Genomic DNA, 6,777 nt, shown 5'->3' with positions numbered 1-6,777 from the left:
GTTTTTCATTATTTAGATGAAACATGAAGAACATTGTGTGTAAAAAAATTAACTGGACAGCAAAGACTGATTTTTCTTTCCTTTTTGATGGATTTTTCCAAAATCTTAAATTAATGTCCATAAAAATTAGTTTGCTACTTGTTTTATCTTTGGAATAATTATAAAATGTAAAAATTTTTATTCAAGGCGTTGGTGTCCATTTGAAACCAAAATATTTAGAAGCCAGAGTTGCTAAGTCTAGTAAAAACCAACAACTCTAAACAGTTTCATATGTCAATTTTCTGCAAGCAAGAACTAGATTCTTTTTGAGTTAGCACAGAAGAACTTACTTCATTCTAATGCCGCTATCTTTATTTCAATACAAAATTCGAAAATTTTTAAGTTTGTTACCCAGTGTTTTCTTGAAGCCATGCCAAAGTCGAAAAAAATAATCCGAATTGTACACTTTGATTTTAGCAATTGATTAGAGAATAGATAGTATTTCCAGAAAAAAATTCTACGTTCAGTTTATTACTAGTAGAACTAGTGAGGTCTGAAATTGAATTGAGAATGTGACTGGGCAAGAGAATAAATAATAAATAGTTACCAACAAAATAAAAGAAAATATATAATTCAAAACTTTGCAATAGAATGATATTATCAGCCTCAACGTCGTGGTTACCACTTCGATCATCTTGTATAGCATCTTTTTCAAAATTATTTATTAGAACCTCACAACAACGGCTCAAAACAAGAATATATTTTAAACCTTTGGAGGATTTGCTGTGGATTAAAACTGTGTCAAAAGGTAGGACATTAACAAGTAGTCAAATGGGGCAATTCGATGGCTTGGCACTTCTACGATTACTCGAAAATTACTTGAATAATTGCTTTCTGTTTTTTGCATATGAATCTGTTCCCCGTGCACTATGTTAAATGCTATATACAATTTGTAAAGTGAATATTTAATGACTTTTTGATTAATTAAAAACGAAAACTTGGCTGAAAGCGAAATAATTTTTTGCATTCCACATGGTAGACTTTTCAAAATTCACACATACGTATTTTGAGAACAACCAGACAGTAGTATAACGTCTTGTTGTCAAAATTATGACTTTGGGGTGGTGAAAAGACTGAGAATTTTCTCGTAATTTAAAGGTTTTAATAGATAAATCAATCACTAAAACAATAGAATATAATTATTATTTATAATTTAATTATTTATAATTATGTTCACTATTTTTTGTTAAATTTACAAAAATCTTGGACAGAATTCGAAGATCTCAGTGCATCTATTAATTCTTCAATTCTTGCAATTACACAAATCCCACCTTTTCGGGATAAATTTAATTTATTTATGAAGATAAACATTAAATAATAATAATGAGATATTGTAATTATTACGTTTCATGGGTGTAATTTGTAAAGTATCGGACTCAACTATCAAAGTATTTAAGATTTACTGGCCATGGGCAATAATAATTCGGCCATCAGTGCAGTCAAAACTATTAGCTATTGTCTTGACCACAAGATGATGGTAATAATAATCTAAACCACTTGGGGTGGGGTTTTAAGAAGTAGTTTTTATTTATGGTTTTATTACCGTAGTAAGCAGACTGACCATGGGTAACTCACTAAAAGAGTGCCGTCATTTTTGAAGCAGAATTTACCGTTACAGTCTGTTAGATATCCCCTTAAAACTTGCCGGTCGAAATTTCGAAATTCGTCGTTCATGAATTCACGACTGGGTAAATTAAAACCTCACAAATATCCCTGGTCAGTTTTTCAACAACAAAGCTTCGAAATTTCTTCGGCCCCGCAAATTTGATTTATGAGGGTGCAGATTACGGACACCACCCGCTGAGAGTTTACTGCACCTCGTTACGACCCATTCCGCCCATGAGCTCAATACATTTGCTGCTGACCGTACAACAACTGAGGGACCCTATATTTCAGCAGAACAACGCGCGTATACATACCGCCAGAGTTGCCTTAGACTACATTAAAGATGCTCACATTGAATTAATCCCATGGCCTTCACATTCACTCGGTGTGCGGCTGCAGAATTTACCATCTCCTAAACAATTTACAGGACCTTCGTGTCCATATTCAAGGAGCTTGGCATGACATACCACAACTTAAGGTAGTATAGTCGAGACAAATTGAGCGGAAGTTTGTTGCAGACACTTTTTTAATGTTGCTAACTTCAGACCTTTCATGACAGTTGTAGTATTGGCAACGCTGCGAGCTGTCAACATTACCTACAAATTACATTTTCAAATTACAATTCTGTTTGTTAATTGTTGGATGTCTTATATAGTTACGTTTAAAGCCAAGTGGCAGAAACGAAAATTTGCGGATAATGAAGATAAAAGTTTGAGTGCTTGCCGAAGTTCAAAAAATCGGTTATTGACAAAATATTGTGAAAATTCTCCGGAAAATGCGATAGGGACGTTTATTGGAGGACAACTAGTGCAGATTACGACGTTGAGAAAGAAACTTACTTCTAATTTGCAAAATACGTTTGCGACAACTAGGCAACGTTGCCACATTGACCTATATCGGCTGTTGAAGTGTTACTTTTGGATTTTTTTATTATTTTAAGAAAAAAGTGTGTACACTTTTGTGTAAAAAATTATTTTGCAAATGCTGAGTGTCCTAGGAAACGTTAAAATTTTAACGGCAAAAACTAACTTTTACATGTATTTTTATGACATTTTGACTTCGATTTTCGCGAAAACTGTACGGTTTATAATTTTGGGAAGTTGCTAGTGTACCTCAATTCTAAGCTTTTGCAAAGTTTTATCAAAATCCTAGGAAAACGGTTACGTCGACCATACTACCTTAAAATAGACCATCTGATTTTGAATATGTCCAACAAAGAAAATGAGGCGGGCCAAAATATTATTAAATATCTTCAAAATTTATTACGCTTTTTTATTCAAATTTTAATCATTTGTTTATTATGGACAAATGGAACCTTTGTATAAATATCACCACAATTGACTCACCCCTTTCAGGTGTTGCACTTTTTATTAAAATCAGTCAGTATATTTTAATTTTTTACCTGACACCGACTTCTCAATTTTTGAATAACGTTGCACCAATGCCAATGCTATCAGGATCTGAATAATACTTAAATGATAATTTATTTAACTGGCCGTTCGAAAGTCGGCAAAGCTCCGAACAAATCTTACTTTTTTCTTCTTTTCCTCGATTTTTTACCTAAATTACGTACTTAAACTACTGTACGTAAAGGCGATTTTTTAGTCCATCGATTCGAAGCCCGAGCCGGCTATTTTTACGTTTTTATTTAATTACAGAGAAACGTGGTCATTTTTTCTCTATTCATTTATTATGGACTGCTGAACCGAAGCCGTAAGCCCTGGATTAAAGAAGTATCAAATAATCACGCACACGTGTTTTGAATGCTTTGAAGCGATTTGCGTTTGTGCTTTTTTTGATGCTACGGTATTAATCATGACGTTCTTTGTGGAGAGATCGCGCAGTTAATAATTAAATTAATGACTTTCATACCACCTGAAACGGTTAATTGAATGCGAGAATAATCTATCATGAAGCTAGCATATTATTTTAATTGAGCATTTAGAAATGATTAGTCATGTTATTGATGCACAGGTTCACGGTGTTAATAATAGTTATTAAAAGACTTCTTCGGTGAGTGTCGTAAGATGCGCAGGTGTTATTATTGATAATTCCTTGCTATTAGAGGATTTCTTAAATCAATTTGCTTCGGAGCTAGTTAGAAAGAAGATTTTTCAAAAATTGGGGGCCGTCCTGATATTTATCACGAACAATTCGGAAATTAGTAGTTGCGTCCTACTTTTGGCCATAAAATAAAAATTCTTTCTGAAGCGTTGAAGAACACTTCTTTTCTTTGATGGAGCTGTACAGGTAGTAATGCTAGATTAAATACTCATTAATTATTTTTAAACTGACGAACCAAACGTCTTATTACCGATTGATGATTATCATAAATTCGTGTTTGCGATAGAATTATCTAACCCACACAACTCTACCTCCAATTGAGAAATGTTACGTAAAAATTAATTAAGTCTTTCACTGCACCTATATGAAGTAAGGAAATGTTCAGGTAATCATTTATTTACGCTATAAAATCCAATTTGGTATTAATAATTCAAAGCGTTTTTCATCAATTTGTCTGGCTTGCTTAATCAATATTGTGACTCTAAACATGAAAATAATTTAGTAATAAAAACTACTTTGATAAGTACTGTTTATGCGGAATCGAAAGATCAAATAAAAACTCATCCTCAGTTGGCTTTGAAATTTCAAGTCATGTCTTTGATTGAAGAAACAGTGTTTTGTTTCTGTCAAGTAATTTGACGTTATCAAACTGGAAATTTTGTGAACATTTTAATGAACGATTTTGACAACGCTGTCATGTTTGATTCATATTGCAAAAAGTTCTCATATAAAAAACTAATCACAACACGGACTTTTGCTTTTCATTTTTTGCACATCAAGACAGTTTTTATCTTATAACCTCAAAATAAGCAACCGTCAAAGTGGTAATTAAAGACACGCTGTGGAATTCCAAAGGTAACTGAGGATGAGTATTTATTTAATCTCTGGATATTTATTTGTGCACGAATTATGTACACAATTTTTCTTATGGCTCTAAAATAAACAATGAGTTTCGCCAATAGTTTATTTTTTATTACATGTTAATTTTTTTTGTGGACAGATATACAAAAACATTAACTTTCAGAGCGCTTAAAAAATTATATTTTGAGTGAAATTGCGTGTGATATGTATCCTGTGTTGCCTATGCAATGGTAAAATAAACACTCTGTAGATACGAATTTAAATGTTGAAGATCATATAAAAAAAGTCCAAACACCAGAAAGTGCTTCATTACAACTTTAAATAAAATATCAAAGGTTCTCATTGATCGGTGTGCTACTAAAAATTTTATGCGGGATCAAATGTCAGAGCAAATAGTTGTCTGCGGAGGTCTCGTTAGAGATGCGTTTTACATCGGAAATTTTGTATCTTGAGATTTCTTCTAGTTGTACGTCTGACAATTCAAAATATTGCTCCAAGTATTCATGTTTTTTATTTTTCGTTGGTAAATTTTACAATATCCAAAAAAACTTTTAAAGGAATCTTCCACAAAAAACACAAAAATTTTCTATAAAATCTTGAAGAATACATTTATACAATGACAAAAGAAGGACGAACTTATTTGATAAGATAAATAAAATCAAAGATAATTCTGGAGTGCAGAAAAAATTCTAAAATTTTGACACAGTTCTGAAAGCGACCGAAAATCCTGAAGCATCTGGAGAATTGTAGAAAATTATGAAGACTCTGAAGAAACCTGGAAAATTAGAAAATTTCAGACAGCCCTGAAAAAACAGTAAAATTGCTTGGAGAATCAGAATCAATTCTAGAAAATCGCTTATTCTGAAAATTTTAAAGAATAAAACAACTAGAGAAGACCTGCTTACTTAAAATGCGCATTTGCAAAAATGCAGATTAAATTTTTAATCTTTAACTACAGCTTTAGTCTGCGATTACAAAGAGGTGTGCCAGAACTCAAGCAACAAAACAGAGGTCAAGAGCACACAGAAAATAAAAATTGTATTTTTTGTTTTCATGTATATTAGACCCAAATGCAGAAACGTAGATTCACTAAAGTTTTAATTTCAATTAGATAATCTAAAGATTTATTTTGGTCTTTGTTGTATCTCTTTGATTTCTTTAGTTACAATATTTTTGCAATCTTTAGTTTGTTTAGATAACTCTCTTTTCAGTTCTATTATCAAATTTCTTGTACTCCTCCCAATTTTTCAGATTTCTTCAGTGCTTTAAATTTTTTAATTTATGGGGTAGAATTTTTCAATCTTTTTGAATATTTTTTTTTCTATTTCTGTAGTGCTTGAGCTATAGTAGATAGGTGATTTTGAATTTTTGACTATTCAAATACATAAATATCTTAAAATAAATTAAATTTTCTTCTTATAGATATTATGTCTGTTGATTCTTCTTCGTTCTCTTTGGTTTCCTTGCGTATAGTATTTTAGAAAAATTTTCATTCTTCAATTAATATCTTCATTAGATACCTACTCTAAATTTTTAATAATTTGACTGTTAAAATGTGTAGAATTTCTGAAATCTTGCAATTTTATTATGTTCCTCTAATTTTTCATTTTTCATTTTTCAAATTAAGAGTTATTAAACGTCTTAAATTTTGTCATACAAATTACTTAGATATTGCAAATATTTCTGTTGTCCTTTCGTCTTTTTTTTTGGTTTCTTCAGTTACAGACATTTTAGAATCTTTAAATAAATAAGTAATTTAATTAATAATTTTTTTTTCCGTTTTACCAATTTTTGTGGATTTGTGGAGAACAAAATCTTTAGATAACTTTTTGATCAAAGTTTGATATGTATTATACAAGCGTTGCAACTTTCATTTATCTAACTCTGGCAGACTTAAAAATAACGAAAATAAAAAAGCTACTTCTCTATTTTTTTTTTAATTTCTTGATCGTCTAAAAATGACAACTTCTAAAATTGTGTTTTGTGCTATAGAATTTGTTACAATGACACATTTAATAGATCCCCTAACAGGAGTATTCTACAGGTTTTTTGCCCTAGTGTCAAAATTAGCGGAAATAGAGCAATAAATAAAAATTTCAAAAGTTCTAAGTTGTTCAAATATTTTTTTTTTAAAGTTGTCTTTTAAAATCCCAAATTTAGCAAACTGGCACACTTAATAAGTTGCTTAAAAAAAGTAACTTTCGCACA

The sequence above is a fragment of the Gnatocerus cornutus genome, chromosome 1, assembly GCF_029298725.1.
Source record: "Gnatocerus cornutus isolate USDA-ARS CGAHR chromosome 1, icGnaCorn1.1, whole genome shotgun sequence".
Taxonomy (NCBI): Eukaryota; Metazoa; Arthropoda; class Insecta; order Coleoptera; family Tenebrionidae; genus Gnatocerus; species Gnatocerus cornutus.
The sequence above is the reverse complement of the archived record's forward strand: the minus strand, read 5'-3'. Positions refer to the sequence as shown.